At 38.9% G+C, this 18,895-nt stretch overlaps 1 pseudogene across 2 annotated transcripts in view; it reads left to right on the top strand.

Annotated features, from left to right (window-relative positions):
* Window positions 1–18,895, top strand: part of LOC309664706 (tigger transposable element-derived protein 1 pseudogene) — a 477,505-nt pseudogene continuing 458,610 nt past the window's right edge. Inside the window, exons 1-2 of one of the 2 annotated variants that reach the window (XR_014268429.1) lie at window positions 1–1,997; window positions 2,063–18,895. The exon at window positions 2,063–18,895 is cut by the window's right edge and continues 10,798 nt beyond it. The product of XR_014268429.1 is annotated as a tigger transposable element-derived protein 1 pseudogene (transcript). The other variant, XR_014268418.1, reaches the window with a different exon arrangement.

The raw sequence follows: 18,895 nt of genomic DNA on the forward strand, positions 1-18,895 counted from the left end.
TACCCTCTCAGGGTTTCAGTGTGGCTCCATTCACAATAAAGCATCAGCTCCTGCTCTTCTGTGGGAGCTGATTTCTTCCGGAGAAGACACACAGAGTAGCCCAAGCAGCCTCTAGAGGCAGCTGGTCTAAGGTTCAGATGGGCTGTGGAGAGAGGATGTCAGCCTGGAAGAACCTTACAGGGAGACAGCCCATCACGTGACTTGATGGTTTCTTGTCTGGTTCCCTCTGTGAGTTGCCATCTTCCTAGGCGCAGAGATCCTGCTTCCCAGGGGTTTGAAAGAGGTATGTATGTAAAGTACTGAACACAGTGACTGGCATGTAGTTTTCATGAAATGGTACCTGGTCAAAGGCTGCTGCTTATTATGATGTTTACAAAGTTTCTGATGTTTATATTCTTAGGCTTTGGCTTTTAGAAAGCATTCAGTAAATGTTTGTTGAGCTTTTTTAAAAATTTATTTTATTCAAGTATAGTTGATTTACAATGTTGTGTTAATTTCTGCTGTAGAGCAAAGTGATTCAGTTATACATATACATATTATTTTTCATATTCTTTTCCATTATGGTTTATCACAATATATTGAATATAGCTCCCTGTGCTATACAGTGAGACCTTATTGTTTACCCATCCTATATATACTAGTTTGCATCTGTTAACTCCAAACTCCCAGTCCATCCCTCCCCCACCGCCCCTGTCAAACCTTTTTGAAAAGTCTGTGGTGATCATTTATGGAGTCTATTCCTGTACTGACTAGCTGGTTTGACATTCTTGAGCCTACAAAGTAAAGAATAATGGAAAAAATTTCTATTTTGTCTGAAACTCCAAGAAATGCTGTGGCTAAATCTAGGGGTATGGTTTCCCATAATTCAAGATTGAAAGACAAACACAGAGGAAAATTCTCACAACTTCCCCTAAGTCACCCGGTGTCTGAAACATCCAGATGCATTCATTCTGAGCAAAGTGGAAGTTGAAAAGTTGTTTAGTTTCCAATGAGCACTGTTTTTTCATATCCATTAATATTATGTTGAACTATTTCAATCATCCATTTTTTATAGGTCAAATATTGGCATCATAATAATAAATGTGACTTTCACAAACATTTATTGCATTGAAATAAAACAAGAAATTAGTTGCTAATATAGATGGGTTTCAATGTCTGTCTTGTCAAATGAGAAATTTGTAAGAGTACCATTCTACATTCACAATGTTGTGACCAAAATGACCTACATTTTCCTTTTCTTAACAACAACCTAGGTACATGTGTGAAAAGAGTTTAGTCTAGTTTTATGATTCATTTTTTTTCTAAGGACTAATGTGGGAATTTACATTATCATTAAACTTTTTTTTTTTTAAATTTAGCAGAGACCCAGACAGAACTACCATGTGCCAGGCACTGTTTTAAGTACTTTGGACATATTGACTCATTTGTCCTCTTAACAATCCTATGAGATAGGTACTATTATTATCCATGTTTTATGAAAGAGAACTGAGGCATAAAGAGGTTAAAGAAACTTACCCAAGGTCACACAATTGTTAAATAATCCAGGCAAGCTACACTTCTCACTGCTGTACTGTTCCTTCATGCCAAAGATGGGCACTAAAATAAAGACTAATGAAACACTCAGGTGGATTAATACTAAATTGTTCGTGTCTATCAAAAACTGTCAGTTGTATATTTTTATGTTTTCTAAATGGTCAAATAAATTAGGGTGACTATCCAGTCTATATAACTTAATTCATTAAGGTAAATAGCTAAGAAAAGATTCAAGCATTTAAAAGTGGTTTTGTTAGCATGCGTGGCCATTTTGATGCAGCAAATACTTTAAGACATACCTTAATATGTATTAAAGAAAAAGATTCCAAAGAAATCTAAGGAAGATTGGGACCAGAGAAAAGTATAGTTGAATTGCAGCTCTACTACTAACCAGCAGCAAAACCTTGGAGAATGTGTAACAGGGAAGAACCTTTGTATTCTATTACAAGTTAATCACTAAAGGAGTGTTGCTTATAAGCTGAAATACATAATGGCTCATCTCTGGGAACCCTGCCTCCCAGGTAATGAGCATTAAGCTAAAATACCTTTGTTTGGCTCACAGGAAACATCCTGACCAGGCCCACCTGCGAATGACTGCAAGGAGGAAGAAATTAACACATCCCCTCCAGAGGCTGAGCAGAACCAGGAAATGTTTGATTTTCCTCCCTCCCCTTTTAGTATAAAAGAAGCCTGAATTCTAACTCAGGCAAGATGGTTCTTTGAGACGTTAGTCCACCATCTTCTTGGTCTGCTGACCTTCCAAATAAAGTCGCTATTCCTTGTCCCAACAACTCGTCTCTCGATTTATTGGCCTGTCGTGTGGTGAGCAGTACGAGCTTGGACTCGGTAACAAATGTACTTGACCTTCCCGACCCTCCATTTTTCTTCTGTGTAGTGGATGTCAAATAGCTTAGACAGTTGTAATGATGATAGGAAATAACATATACACAGTGCCTAGAGCAGTGTCTGGCTCATTGTTGGTAATTAATACATGTTTATCCCATCCCCACCAACTTCCAGAGCTCTCAATATTGGCAAATAATAGAGTTCACCATGCTCAACGCAAATTCCTCTTAAACAATTCCAGCACATGATTTTTTTTTTTTCCTCTGAATATCTTTTCAACAATTGAAGAGTTTGATTCTAATACCTTAAAATTGTGAGTCATTTGTTCAGAGGATAATTGGAAAAGAAGGAAAGTTTAGAAATTTAAAACAAAGATATAAGAGTAGAGATTTTGCAACAAAATTTTAGGAAATAAAGACAGCTAAGAGAAAGGAAACTAGGTTCTGAAAATTAGACTTCCTTTGTTGGAAAGGAGAGAAACAAGCTGTGTCTATGAGGCTGTGAGTTTTTCACAGCCAGTGTTATGACCCTAGAACCAGATGTGTTGCAGCAACTTGCGTAACGTCTTTCCTAATTCAATAATCCTAATTTCTATAAACACAGCAAAACCTGGAATGTGGGAATCAAAATGATAAAGTTTAAAGTGTTTGAGTATTTAAATGGAGAATTAGATACAGAATTAGTATCATTATTATTTGTAAGGCGATATGAAAATATAGCCATCTGATTAAATGTTTGAGAAGGAAATCCTAGCAAACAAAGCATTATAAATAAAAATTAAGTTCATAATATTCATTATTACTGGTTTGAGCTATGAAAAACACCATTAATGCTTATCATTCTTTGCTGTGCTATTTTGTTTTAGGGGATATAAAAATATGTACAAAGTTTTTATAAATTCAATCTGTGACCTCTGTCCCAGTAATCCTATTTTTCCTATAAGATCTTGAGCTCCCCAGCTGTGGATTTTCTACCTTTCAAAGTAGGAAACTAATTCTCACCATCTGAGGAACCACTAAGCATTACATCATGTTATTTGTGTATTTCACGTGCCTTGGAGAGATGTCTTGTGACGCTTGATCGATATGTCTCACGGAAGCTTTAAAATTCTATGACTATGACGAAGGACACTTTGAATGAGTTGTTCACCACTGTTTTGGGTGCTCAATAAATATTTGGTGAAAGAACAGTGTACTACTGTTCCTTTCCTTTGGTCACCTGCAATAGCTCAACATCATTAAATGACCATGTATGCCTGGCCTGCCAGGAAACTCAGAGCCAACCTCTATGCTCAGTTGGTATAGCTTTTCTTGACCTAATCTCATCCCTCGTCTTGGTTATTACTATCTTTTTGCTTTAATCTTCTGTTAATGGTTTGGGGTATTATTGTACCTCTGCTTTCATTAAAAGTTGCTGAAATCCTCCCCCCCCTTTTTAAAGATGCTCATTGTATATAAGTAATTAAATAGCCATTTCAAATCTTAATACAGATGAGCCTAGGAGATATTGTATAGGTCAGGTCTCTGTATTTACTCATTTCCTTTCTTCCTTTTTTGAAAGGGTTGGTTTTCAGGACATGTATGCAGTACCCATATTTTACTGTGCATTTATTTAGCTGACTGGACACATTTTCATGCAGTGGTTTTTGCCTGCATTTATAGTCCAGATTTTTCAATAGTGTTATTGACTGTTTAATGAATTATTTATAAATGCATTTATATACGCTAATATTTGCATTTAATATAGATGCAAATCATTCAGAGGATTACATTTTAGTTTGTGGTGAGTTATAGACTCATAAAGAATAGCAGTAAGAGAATCAAAGAAAACTGTCCAAATTTACAAACAGGCAGCAAATGCTGAAATCATAAATTAAAAGACAAGATGCAACCAAGGTAGCCATCAAAACTTTTGGCTTGCCTTCAACCAAAATCCTAACCTATATCAAAATAAAGAGTATACCCAATTGAGTAACGAAGTTTTCTAGAGAACCAGACCCTGCATCTAACAAGACACCAATTTCTAAACAGCTTAATTGAATTAATGAGAAGATTACTCACTTGGCAGGACGTTGTGGTGTGGCGGGGGTGGAAGTTGTTGATCACAGAGCAGCCAGATTCAGGCGCAATTGGCTGCTGCTGTCAATTTAATTAGTAGTATAGATCCTGCCTCAAATAGTTCTTCATTCCAGTATTTGGTGTTAAAAGAAGTATCGGTCATCATTGGTGTGTTTGATTGAGTGCATAAGTTACTTCTCTGCATTTCTTTTTCTCTCCCATTCATTCGCTCACTCACTCAACAATGAGCACCCACTATATAGCTAGGAACTGGGGATACGAGTTGATGCAGAACCTTAAAAGGTAGACATTCAAGGCCATTTAGATGGAATCAAAGGAAATTCTCCTTGCTCTGCCTCCAAAGAGATTTCCTTTATGGTTCACTGATAATTTCAGGTCTTATTTTGAAAATGTATTCATAACAACTTATCAAAATGTTAGTGTCAGAATCCTAGGATTTAAAAAACCCTTATTTTACCCTCTGGTTTGTGGCATTTAAAATTACGTTCCCTGAAATGCTTTGAGTTATATTTTCCCAGGTTGTCTTTTAACATAATAGAAGTAGAACTGGGATTTCTCTTGAGGTAGTCCCACAGAACAGGCCAGCTTCATAGCGCACTGAGCTGGTGAGAGCCAGTCTGGTCTGATTTGAAGAGATTCAAGGCACAGCTCCCTAGTCTCCAAATCCCCAACTCTCACCTGTCTTTTCATCACTAGAGCATCACAAGTTTGGGTCTCAGAGGCTGAGATGATATCTAGTTCCCTTTTAAATAAGAAATCTGTAGAACCCCAAGACTGGGACAGGGGCACCTGGGGATGGGGGCAGGGGAAGAAACCTGGAAAGGGGAGAGACAGAGGAACTGTAAGGGAGACCAGGGTACTCTGCAGCACCCACACCTGGTTTACCTCAGGTCCTGTCATCAGAGAGGTTTAGAGAGGAAGACAGGAGGAAAATATGTGGTTTCCTCTCTTCTTTTTGCAAGAGCGCGGCTGCCCTTCCTGATTCTGGTGAGGCGTTTGATGGTCGTTAGCACCCAAACCCTCTGAAGACTTGCTATTTTGCAACTGCACACCTCAGTATCATCAGCTCAAAGAGTGTACCTTCTTATTGGGGGTGAGATGAAGCATTTTATCTCTAGGGTTAGGCCTCTGTGCTGCTAGTGGATTAGCTAATAGCAGAAACAGACTGATGAATGGGTCCGAAAGCCACAGAGACTGCTCTTTGCAATAGTGAATAAATATCGGATTACATACAGAGGTTAGCCTCAGTGACCTCTCAGCAAGCCCAGGTAAGAATCTTGCAGTCCTGTGCTGCTCTCCCAAGGGTGCTACAATAACCTCTTATGTACCCGGAAAAATTTTTATCAATGCCCTATAGGTAGGAGCCCAATCAAAGCTTTTGCTCTAGAATTTTAGTGTCTTCAAGCAGGCATGTTCTCATATTCACTGGTCCTTAGCTAAAATGAACATCACTAAAAGGGATGTCTTTATTTGTATGTAGTTACTGATGAGAGTAATTTGCTTCAAAATAGAAGCTGTGACTGATAAGACAATCTATGTGCTTAAATCATTCTAGAAGTGTCATAATTATGCTTTAAAAATGTCTTATATGGGAGAGTATCTTCTATATGAGAATATATAACATTAGCCGTGTACATATAGTTCTTTTCAATGTTTAAAGTATAAGCAATAGCATCCAAAAGTGATTTATGCAATAACATCAATTCCTTAAAGAGAGGATATTCTGGTTATCCACTGCTACATAACAAACCACCCATTAGTGACATAAAACGTCAAGAACAATCATCATTTTTATTATAATTATTAAATGATGGTGATAATGATTGTCTCTCACAGGTTTGGGGGGTTGACCAAGCTCAGGGTCTCTCCTACGACTATAATCAGACAACAGTGACTGGGGCATCTTAAAGTCTTCCTCACTCACATGTCTGGTAGTTGATGCTGGCTGTCAGTTGGTGTGTTAACCATACCTTTTTATTCTGATGCTTTGACATCTGGGGCCTTGCTGACCCTGGAGGGACCAGCCCTCTCAGACCTAGCTGGCTCCTAGAGAGTAAATTACTTTCATATGCAAGCCAACCACCTCCTTTATGGGCTCTCACACTCTGGACCCCTAGATACCTGCCTGTCACCCAGAGGCAGGTATCAGACAACTAGAGACAAGTCCTACATCCCAGAGTCCATCAAAATTACTCAAACTAGCCAATGCTAAGACTGCTTACCCTGCCTCATCTGTTCCTTCTTGTGGAGGCCACATTTGCCTCCATTTTTGCCCACATTTTCCCCTCATTCCTGCTGCCTCCTGGTACTTCCATGTTATCCTGTGTGGCATGTCATGTCTTCTGTTATAGGGAGCTGTGAAGTCATGAAGTGACTCATTTTTGTGTCTGCAAGCCTTAACACACCTGACTAAAATAAATCCTGGGTACATTTTAAAACAGCTGGGACCTTAGCCGTTAGCCAGATCAGCTACATGTGGCATCTCCATGTGGCTTGGGCTTCCTTACATTATGGCAGCTGCATTGTGAGGATGAGACTTCCAGGAGAGAGTTAGATGGAAGCATTATCACCTCTCTAACTGAGCCTCAGAAGTCTCTCAGCATTCCTTCTGTCACACTCTCTTTGTTAGAAGGTAGTCAGTAAGGCCAACCCGTAGTCAAAGGAAAGGGAGTTAAACTCCACCTCTCAATGGGAGAAGTGCCAAGGAATTTGCAGCCATGTTTTAAAAGCACCACAAGTGGTTTTTTATTCATGATCTATCCATGGCTCCTTAAATAACTAATGAGCCCAGGGAATTCCCTGGAGGTCCAGTGGTTAAGACTCCGTGTTTTCACTGCTGAGGGCCCAGATTCAATCCCTGGTTGGGGAACAAAGATCCCACAAGCTGTGCGGCACAGCCAAGGGGGAAAAAAAAACAATGAGCCCAGTTTGAGAAGGACAGTTTTGCTCAGTTCAGATGTTTCCACATGTGGAAGTCAGGTTCAGTTTTTAAAGTGCTGTTTCTATCATCCAGCTTTCACAATTTCATCATGGCACTGTACATATTTTAAAAATTATACCTCTTTAAAAGTTTTACGACTCCCTACATTGTGATCTTTAATGCCTTAAATAGTGTTAAATTATTTAAAATAATTCAAAATTATTTTAAGTTCAAATTTGAAATTTTATTTTAACTTCCTGTCAAGCCCCTTTCTTAACACGATTTGGAGAAAAGTATTCACTTAGAGAACTGATTGTGGGCCAAAATTAAAAACAACAATAAACAAACATTTAAGAATCAATTAAAATATTATTAAAATTAGGTTCTGTGGAAGGTGGAAAACAGGATTATAGCCGTAGTGTTACTTAGAAGAATTTATGTTTTTCCACTTTAATTGTTGCCTTTATTTTCATTAGTTTATTTCAAAAGAGAAAGGATTTGAAGAAAATTGTAGAGAGAGCATTCTCTCTCCTAATTGATGGTCAAGTGATACTTCAAAATTCTTGATGACTCTTTTTAAGACAGTAGATAGGGAGTGAGTTTAGCTATTACATAGTGGTTTGGTTTCATTGATTGGTACGTCAGCCCAGAGTAGCTGAATCTTCTTCAAGGAAGTACAATATGGGCATTGGAAAGGTTGACCTCAGCATGAGGACAAGGAAAAACCTGGCTGTCTGGGCAAACCCTTCAAAAATAATCAAAATGAAGTGAGCATTAGGGTTCGGAGTGAAGGAAGACAGTCTAGGCATGAATCATAGAGATAAATCCATAAAATCAAAGCAAGGAAGGAAATGTGACCTATTAAAGCACTGAGGGGAGATAGAAAACACTCTTCAAGGAAACATGCATGAGGAAAAGTAGAGAAAATGCTTTCCCATTTTTAGATGGGTCTTATAGGCAGAAGACTTTGAAAAGGCAGGCCTTTTTAGCAACAACTTGGTACTCAGTTAAACAAAAGGATTCTTTTTAAATCTACAGGTTCTGAAGGCTTCACCCCGTAAGAAATTTTTCAGATCATTGTGGAGGTAATGGTTCTCCTCTTCTTCACATGATGAAGTAAAATATAATTACAGAAGGATCAGTTACAGTATTTGATAACACCAAAAAAGAAAAAAAGAAAAAAAAAAAATGGAAGAAGAAAGTCACCTAAGAAGTCAATCTCCTAATCTCCAGGAAGGACCACATCCAAACTCAGCTCGCTCAGCCAATGCCGCCCTCCTCTTTTAAAAAGCTTCTTGTAAGAAGCACAGGAGGAGTTGTTGTCAGGAAGGGACTCCTAAATTCCTCATTCAAGTCTCCTCTGTGACTAAGCAATAAGAATGCATCTGTCTTTTCTTCACTCAGTAAAGTAGTACGTTACTTTAGCCTTTCTTTATTAGAAACCCTCTCTTCATTTTCATCTGTTAAATGAAAAGTCTCTATCTCTTCCAATTTTCCCTTAAGTCATGAAGACCAATCCTAGTCTAGAGAGCACTGATTCCGTTATGATTCATATTTGCTGAACTCTCTTTGTTTAGGCATCCAAACATCAAGTTCTTTGTTTAAACTGTGGGGCTCTTTGCTGATTATTATCTTTAAACCATGAGATACTCTGACCCTCAAGATCTTTTTCTGTTCTATACCAAAATAATAATAACCACCCTATGTCTTTCCTTGTATTTATGTAGGGAGCTTCTGTCCCTAATTTTTTTAATGCTGTAAATTACAGAGTAATTTAGAGTAAATGATACTATTCTACTTTGCATTAGAATTTTTTGTCTTATGGTTTCTATCTAATTAAAGTTCGTAATGGGCAGGAACTATTATTATTATTATTGTGTCTTTTATAGTGTTCATCAAGAGCCTTGCATAAACCTTTGTCAGAAGTATATAATGTTGAATCTATGTGTATTGATACATTGTGTATCTATTATACTGTAGTGTAATCACGACTTACACTTTTCTATCTTCCTAACTAGACTGTGTTTCATGTGACTTTGTATACCCAATAACTGGCACTTAGAACGTGTGCAAAAAATGATTTTGAATGAAATGTTGGTTGAATAAACTTTTGTTGGATGGATGGATGGATGGACAGATAGACCATCAACTTGTAATACTAACCAAACCCAGAATAAATTTGAATCTACACTGGTTTACTCTTCCTGTCTTCCTTTTAGGCCATCTTTAATCTGATTAAATGGTTATCCGTTTAATTACCTCTTAATCAATCTAATTAATTTATTTAATTAAGTTAACTTTTTTTTTAACTTTTTCTTGGGTTTATTTATTTATTTATTTATGGCTGTGTTGGGTCTTTGTTTCTGTGCGAGGGCTTTCTCCAGTTGCGGCGAGTAGGGGCCACTCTTCATCGCGGTGCGCGGGCCTCTCACCATCGCGGCCTCTCTTGTTGCGGAGCACAGGCTCCAGACGCGCAGGCTCAGTAAATTGTGGCTCACGGGCCTAGTTGCTCTGCGGCACGTGGGATCTTCCCAGACCAGGGCTCGAACCCGTGTCCCCTGCATTGGCAGGCAGATTCTCAACCACTGCGCCACCAGGGAAGCCCAAATTAAGTTAACTTTTAAAAGAGATGGACCTTTTCAGAAATATTTTCATTTACAAATGAAAAAGGAGGGCTGGGAGGAGCTCCGCCGGCAGACCTTGGACGGATTGGGTGCCAGCAGCCTCCACCCTCTGGTGTTCCTGGGCGTGTTAGTCATGTGCTGCGAGTCCTCACACTGAGATACTCGCAGAAATACGTTGCTTCTGTGCTCTTTGCTTTCTACATAACAGCAGCAGAGTACTTTGGGAAGAGATGGTGAGCTGCTTGGAGGAGGAGGTGGATCTGAAATGCCTGAGGAGGTGGAGAGGCGACCGTGGAAGGAGAGGTTGAGGGCCCAGGCCCTGCTGCCATCTTCACGGCCCTGGGGCACCTTGCTGAGCCTCGATTCCTTCATGAGGAACATTTAGGGGCTGAACTGCTTAATTTTTGAAATTCCTTCTAGCTCTAAATTACCTTGATTCTATGTGAAGCCAAAATAAAGAAAGAATGGTATCTCCTTACGCATACGTTCTTCTATATAACCCAGTAGCAAAACACGAGGCCTGTGTTTCCAGCTCGCTGCTTTAGACACCAATTCACAAGCCATTCTTTAACGTGAAAGACATTGTCTGCATGCCTTGTGAAAGTGAGTCTAGTTGTATATGGGCCAGGGTGCGTACATGTGGGGGAGAGAGGGAGAGAGAGAAAATCACGTTTGGCCTATTATCCTGACCGTAAGAGGGCACCACTCCCAACACCTTTCCATTCCTGATCTGATTGACTATAATTTCTAAACCTCTACAGTATTTTACATACAAACATTTCCAAAACACTGCCTCTCCTAATTTCTTTCAAGAAGGAAGAAAAAAACTATCTGTGCCCATGTAACACTCCATTCCACTGGATTCTTCACCTCTTTTTTCTTAATCCTGTAGTGCCAGTGATATGCATGCATTTTGTTGTTGTCTTCTTTGTTTTTAAACTATCTTAAAATACTAATAAAGGAAAAGTGACCAACAGATTCAAAGAAAGAAGGAGATGTGGTTAACACAGAAGCTGCTTTTCCAGGGGGGAGCACTTACAAGTCCAAGATGAGACTCAAGTGTCATTTGCCTGGAAAAGAGAGGAGCAGGAAGACAGATGTTTTTCTCATTATTTTTATTTGTAGACACCATTGCTGATCTTATATGTCACCACCTGAGAGGGCCAGTGCAGAGCAAGACAGCTGTGCATTATCTATTCTTGTGACTTCCTCAGGACACGGGGAAGGAAATTGTAGCTTGCATTTTTTTCCCCTTAATTTAGAGACCACGGCTTTTATAATAAAGATATTGAGCCATCATTTGTTTCTATTGTCAGGAGACGGACTCCCTTTCTTCTCTTTCAGACCAGTGTCTTACCCTGTTGCTCTTGGTGGGTAGAAACTTTGTAAGAAGTCTAAAACTAAGCAGGGCAAGTGGGCAACGTCAGGGTCAAATGTATATCTTTCCCTTCTTTTAGTTTATTTTGAAACATTCATATCATTTTTTTAATATCCCAAAGGGCCAACTAATTCATGCTGGGGTCTTGCTGCATGTTGTCATATTCAGACTTGGGTAATGACTTTCAGGTTTTCTCATTCAGTGAGAATGTGAGCATCTTTTCCCAGGTTTACTCAAGCCCACCCTTGATGGCTGGACCGGAGCAACCGACAGTCCAGGAAATGCTGCATTCTTGTGTGTGTTGGGCAGGATTTCCTGCAAAGGATCAAGAAAACATATTTTCCCATTGCTTTGTTTAAACTGGAGAAAGGCCTTGTGTCCAACTGGAGATCCTGTTAGTCACTGCCATGGCAACTAAGGAAGACAGGCAGGTCACTTGTTGGCACTGATGGTCACCATCCCAACAAAAGCAAGTGATAAGACAAGGTGCTTCTGAATCTGCCCCTGAGCTCCCCGTGGTCTGCTGCCCTTCCATTCTTCTAGTTGGCAAAATGGGAAAACTGCAGCTAGAACCAAATGGAAGCAACAAAATATGAACTAATATGCTGGAGGTGCAGTTTGGTTTATTAGCACCCTTGCTTGATAACATTTGTGTGAGCCATCTCCTTATGAATAAGAGGAAAGAGTATCAGTGTGTAGGAAAAGGGGAGGACAGGGTCAGAAGTAACTCTGTGGGTCTTGAAGTGATTGTCTCCAAGTCTTGCCTAGAAGAGATAGAGTTCTAAAGGGGTTGATGTTGATGTTATAATGGGGAGTCAGAAGATGGACTAATGATCTAGAATGTGGGATATCAGTCCCAGGTTTGGTGTAGTATCTAACACTGAGCTGGCAACAATAAAGCTAACAATGGAAGCAGTGAGCAGACAATCTTGGATGTGATTTTCAAGCTCAACAGATCTGAGCTCCACCCACCACAACCTGGAGCTTGCTTCCTGAACTGCAGGCTTCTGTCAGCTGGATTTTCCTTACTATTCAATCATTGTCTTCCTACTCCTTTGATGCCCTTTAAACATCTTGCACTTCTGTGACTTTACAGAATTTGTTTGTGGCTATTTGGAGATGGACCTCCACAGTGAATACACTGGGGCCATTTGCTAGGTCAGTGTTTCCCAGAATGGCTCCATTAGGAAGCTACATTTCAAGGGCTTCTTTCCTGACGTCTCGGCACAACTCACTTGCTAGGGTCCTGAGTGCATAGTAGAGGTCAATGTTCACCAGAATACTGGGGATTGAGAAGGCCTGTTACACTGGTAACAGGCTGAAAATGAAAGTAAGTTATATAGAAAAGTATTCTCAGTAGGGTTGCATGTTGGTTCTTGACAAAGAACCTGCCTGGCTCTTAGCAAGAGTTAAATAAACAAAAGAAAACAAAAAGGAAAATGAGAATAGGCCATAGGTATAAGGATCTTTCAGTTGCGTTATAGCTGCTTGGTGTTTCCTAGGTTGGAGAGGAAGACAAGTCACCTGCCACACCATCTCTAATGGGATCCTGTGATATTCTTCTCTTGTCAATCAATAAAGTCCCAAGAAGGAAGCTATGAGGCTAAGAACAGTGTTTAAGATGAATCCAAAATGTCAGCAGTAAGTTAACTCCAGTCTGGAGAACTCTCCATTAATACTATCAGGATAGAAAAACCCTTATTTTTTATTCTCATGCACATTTTCAGAAATGCTGCTTAAATTAGGCAGTGATAAATTGACCCAGAATAATTTTACACGTGTGCACACTCAAAGTAGAGTCCTAGAATGATGACTGGAATAAAAAAAACTAGATCCAATTCTCAGACAAATTTCCAAGTCTACATCTCCATGACTTGAGTGAATTGACTAGGCTGAGGAGCACCCTCTTTGATGTATTCCATCCAATACATGTTCCAGATTCTGGGTTTTTTCTACCAGGAAGTTACATAAAGAAACTCGTATTCTCATCATTTGAAAAAAACACAAAATTTATAAAATACAGCGATCTAGGCAGTATGTTATAAATGCCTAAAGATAAACACTGTATGATTCCATTTATAAAACGTACAAAACAGTCAAAACTAATCGATGCTGTTACTGATTAGAATAGTAATTACCCTCATTTGGGAGGGGGTAGGGGTTAAGGGGCTTCTACATTCTGTTTTTTTTTTTAATCTGTGTGCTGGTTACATGAGTATATTCAGTTGTAATAATGTAAACTTATGCATAATTTTTGTATACATGTTAAACTTCAGTTAAATTTTATTTAATTACCCAGAGGTAATATAAAAGTAATAGAGACCTTAGTACAGGAGTTCAGAAGGATCACACACCAGCATCTGGCTGACATTATGGAGAGAGTGAAATTGAAGCTGGGATTAGACTGATGGGGAGGATTTGAATCTATGGAGTCAACTTAGTCTTGAAACTAGAACAATTCCTAGCACACAGCAGGCTCTCAATAAATGTTTGCTGAATAAGGGAATGAATGAATGAATGAAATATGCACATTTTCCAAATGAAATATTCAACAACACAGCTTTATAGATCAGACAACCAGGTGAAGCTTCCAATGTGTCAGGTTCTAAACCTACCTGTCAGTAACTGCATTATAGTAAGTTTGTGAAGCAGTTTTTGTGAAGTTCAGGACCTCCCATGATGGGCTAGTATGTGTGTATGTATGTCTAAACACTTACAGATACATGCAGTCTGCCACTTTGAGCCAATTTTTGTTTGGTGGGTTCATGCAAGATGTGAACTAGGTAGACACCTAACACACTCTCCAAACTGGTACACAAGCACATCTCAGAGCACAAGCTCTCAAGGACAGGGACCCTGTTTTTTGCATCTTTTGTTACTAAGACCTGGCACAGAGGCTGGCAACAATTAATGCTCAGAGAATTTCAGCTGGATAAATGAGTGAACCCAAGTCCTTTGTGCAGGCTGATTCCATCACAACGTCTTGCTCCACCTCCTCTGTGGGCTCAATAGCTACAGGCAAATGCTAATATATTTTTTTCTGTGTTTATGGCTGGAGAGTAGAGGGCAGGGAAACATGCTATCGCTTCTGTTTGAGTCTGAGCTTCAGAAGGTATGTGTCCTTAATGTAGTCCTCACAAGTCCAAGTTTGGTCCTCAGTTTTGTAGGTCAAGAAGAGTGAATTAATGTTCATCCAGGAGTGACAGCCTCCAGAAAATGACTCATAATAAACCAAAAACTTGATTTTTAATCAAGAATTATATGAAAGCATATTTACACTTAAGATGAGAACCCTTACATCATGTCATTAGTATTTTTTATTTCTACTCCAAAAGTTTTCTTGAGAAATTAAATTAGCATAAGAAGGTTGTTTGGTGAATATGATCAGTGCAAAGGAAGGTGGGTGATCTGGTTGAGTATGGATTTAAATTTTATCAAGCACCTACTGTATGTCAAGCACTGTGATAGATTCTAGGTACTTTCACACGTCACTTCACTCAACCTTATTTAATCCTCACAGTAATCTTGTACAATTAATGTTCTTGTGTTATAGATGAGTTAATCAAGGGTCAGAGAGGTTCATTGATATTCATAGCATCATGATTGAGTGTAAATAGACAAGCAGTAAGTACTTACAAAATGAAGGAGTAAATTAACCAGTAGAAACCTGTTCCCCAGCAAATAAGTGGAAGAGATGTAATTTGAACCCAGGCCCTCTGATTCCAAGTTCATCACTCTGGAGATTATGATAGCGTGGTGTGCTCATAGACAATATAAAAGTTGACCTGCCAGTTAGATTGGAATATCTCTATCAAGGGACTCTTTTCCCCAGCTAGTAGTAGAGATGCGTGAACAAGTTATTTTTCTCGGGTATACATTCATTCATTTCTTCAACAGATTTTTAATGAACACTCGCTATGGGGCCAGCACCACTAGTTAATTGCTCTGAGACTTGGATAGATGGTATGTAAAGCATAGTAATTGCTATTTTGCATGGTTATTATAAGTAAAACCATTGTCAGGATAAAGAGATTAAAGATACGGTTCCTGACCACAAGGAACCCAGTCTAGTGGGGAAAAGACAAGAAACCAAGTAAATATGGCAAGGTTTCCTAGGGAATTTGTCTTGGAAGAATTCGTGTTGCTATAACGAAGTACCAGAGACTAGATGGCTTAACAACAGAAATTTATTTCTCTGTTTCGGAGGCTGGAAGTCTGAGATCAGGATGTCAATATGGTCAGGTTCTGGCGAGAGGTTTCTTCCCAGCTATAGACTGTGACTTCATGTTGTGTCCTCACATGGTGGAGAGCAAAGAGGGAAAGCAAGCACTCTTGTGACTCTTATAAGGGCACTAATCCCATTCATGAGGGCTTTTACCCTCATGACTGAGTCAACCCTAATCACCTCCCACAGATCCCACCTCCTAAACCATCGCATAGAGGGTGGGGTTTCAACATAGGAATCTGTGAGGGACACATTCAGTCCATAACAGAATTCATGAATGAGCTTGAGAGAATATTTTTTTTGTTTGTTTTGCCTTTCTATTACTTTGATAATTGCTTTTATTTTTTTTAAAAAAAATGTGTTTAATATCAACCATGTTGTAATGATATCACTGCTTCTAATAAGTGCTAGCAATGCTATTGTACATGGTCAGGTAAAGCAAAAGTCATCATCACCACCATGATATGGCACTAAATTAGTTTCCTATAGATAATAATGAAAGGAAATGTACCCTGGCATCCCTGCCTTTTTATATAGGCCCAAGTTAAGTTAGGGGAAATGTCATGGAAAAGAAACAATAAATTTTCTGTTTTTACCATTGAACATCATGGGTTACAAAAGCCACAGTGTTCTTGTGTGGCCAGTGAAAACACAAATCCAATCAAACTGCCCATTCTCGCAACACATCAGACAAGGTAGATACTTTTGGTTGGAGCCTTACAAAATGTGGCAGTGCTTTAACCCAAAAAACTTTGTTTTCATTCATCTCTCAAAGCTGCTAACAATATTTTCAAGGAAAAGAAGCCACACACAATTGTGAAACCACGTGTCCTGGAAAATAGTCAAAAGACTTCTAGTTTGAATCAGAGAAGAAATATTGAAACTGGATCTCTGTCATGTAGAGTTATCCATTCCAGAATCACTAGCAGTTCTTTAATCATTTCTTTTACTCATTTGATGAAGGTCATGGAAGAATTGGCTTATAAGCCATTTCCCTTGAAGACAGTTACTGACATCTTTCAATGCATCTAGCTCTTGGTTTTTGACCATTCGGTACACACTGATACAAAAAAACTCTAGTTTTGTGAGTCCCTTTTGGAACCTCAAAGGCCACTGACATCTTCAAAACTGTTAAAAGTTCCTTCGCCAAGCATGCGTCAGACCTGGACACAAAATCTTGGTACCATACTTGAAGTGATGAAGCACATGCTATGCTTGGCATCAACCCACCTGGTTTCGCTCCTTTAGTAAATAAAGAAGCACAACATACCATCGTGTCTTATTGCTTTTGACATTGGCATGTGCTCGTATCTAAGACTTGGCCAACGATTTTGAAATCATGTCCACTGCTGTGCAGAATTTGTCAATTTTATCAGAGTCACAGCCTTGAATTTTCCATTAACTATGTATAATGGAGAATAGATACTAGTCAAGAGATTTTGTCAAGGAAGTAAAAGAGAATATGACATTCTTCCTTTATCCATGTAAATTCAGTGACTCGCCAAATGTCAAGTCTTGAAGTATTTGGTTGAAACTCAGGCAGAAGTTATTTGTTGTTATTTGCTTGTTTGCACTGAGAAGAAAGAAAGGCTTTCTCTCAGAACATAGAGGAGATTGTTCATGGGCTTGACTTACTTGGCAGATATTTTTTTCTTAATAACAATATCAGTCTTTCCATTCAAGGCCCTGCCGTCATTATATCGGTGCTACCACTCTGGAAGAAGAGAATGAGGGCAGACAATTATGTAAACTTCCAGTTCTGGAGGACATGCTTCTGTAGGTTGAAGTCAAAAGGGCCAAAACTAACCAATGTCTTTGAAAAAAGATAATCTGTCGTGTGGTGGTTAGCCTCCAAAATGACCCTCCATGAGTGTCACCTCCAAGTTTTCACACCTCTGTGTAGCTGCCTCCTGCAATAAGTAAGGGTGATCCGTGTAATCAATACAATATCACAAACATGTTTGTGTGTAATTTCTGAGGCTAGGACATAGAAGAAACTCGGCTCCCATATTTATTTATGTTAATTCTTATTCTCTTTCATTTCTAAGTGTACTATTTCATAAAATTACATGCTCATTAAGGAGGCACATCTTTTCTGAGGTCTATAGCTCCCAATGCATTGGGTACCTGGAATCCACTAGAAGGAAATCAGTAACCAGTAAAAGGGTTTGGGAAAAACAAAAGATAGCTTCAGCAACTGGCTACACTTGGGGATGCTGTCTAACGACACGGCACTGTGGGAATTTCCTCTTTCTGCCCAATTCTGCCTGCCCCTCTGTTTAGGAGAAAATCTGTTTTAAAAGAATCACAGAGATTAAGCTTTAGGGTCAGGATTTTATAAATCTACTTTTAGTGTAAAACATGAACAAATTTTGTCTAGGTATAAGGAAAAGAATTTTTAATCTTTTTCCCAGACTGAAATGTATTTAGATATATTCAAGCTTCACATTTTACTTTCCTTTATTAATTAGCAGGGACATCTGCATTAACACAGGTTCATTAATTTATGATCTAGTGAGTCTTTTCTACCTCTAACTTCCCTGATGAAAGAGAATGAAACAAAAAGGAACTGTTTGATCAAGACTTCTCCCACAGATTTAAAAGATGGTCGTTGAATAACATTAAAGATATTGATTTTGCTGTTGTCTTTTTAGTTTGTTGTGAGATAAACATATTAATCAAAAGTGAAGGCATTAAAATTCAGATTTTATATTGCTACTTGCTAAATAATTAACACGAGAGCACGTTGTCATTTTCTTTAAATTCTAAATAAAACCAAATGTCAGTAATGCCAACCCAAGGTGTACCATTTCTTGAAACTAAAATCACAGCTTCCTCTGAGGGACTGTCAGAAAACATAATTGAAATGATAAATAGTGTTGTTACACTTACTCATTTGGGGCACAATCTCATCCTTCCATATCTATTTTCTTCTCTGTCTGGGTTTGAGTCTTGGAGAGTTCTCCTGGTACAACATTCTGGAGTCAGTCAGTCATTCATTCCAAATAGAATCCTCAGAAACAAAAAGAAACATGTATCACAAGTATATTAGTTTCCTATTGCTGCTGTCATAAGTTACCACAAACTCAGGGCTTTAAAACAACTATTACCTCACTGTTCTGGAGGACTGAAGTCTCACCCAGGTCTCCCTGGGCTGAAACCATGGTGTCTGCTGGGTTCTGTTGCTTTCTGGGTGCCTTAGTGGATAGCCCACATCCTTGCATTTTTTTAGTTTCTAAGGGCTGCCGCATTCCTGGACTCATGACCCCCCTTTTCCATTTTCAAAGCCAG

This window comes from Balaenoptera physalus (genome assembly GCF_965194825.1).
Source record: "Balaenoptera physalus genome assembly, chromosome: 1".
NCBI classification, from domain to species: Eukaryota; Metazoa; Chordata; class Mammalia; order Artiodactyla; family Balaenopteridae; genus Balaenoptera; species Balaenoptera physalus.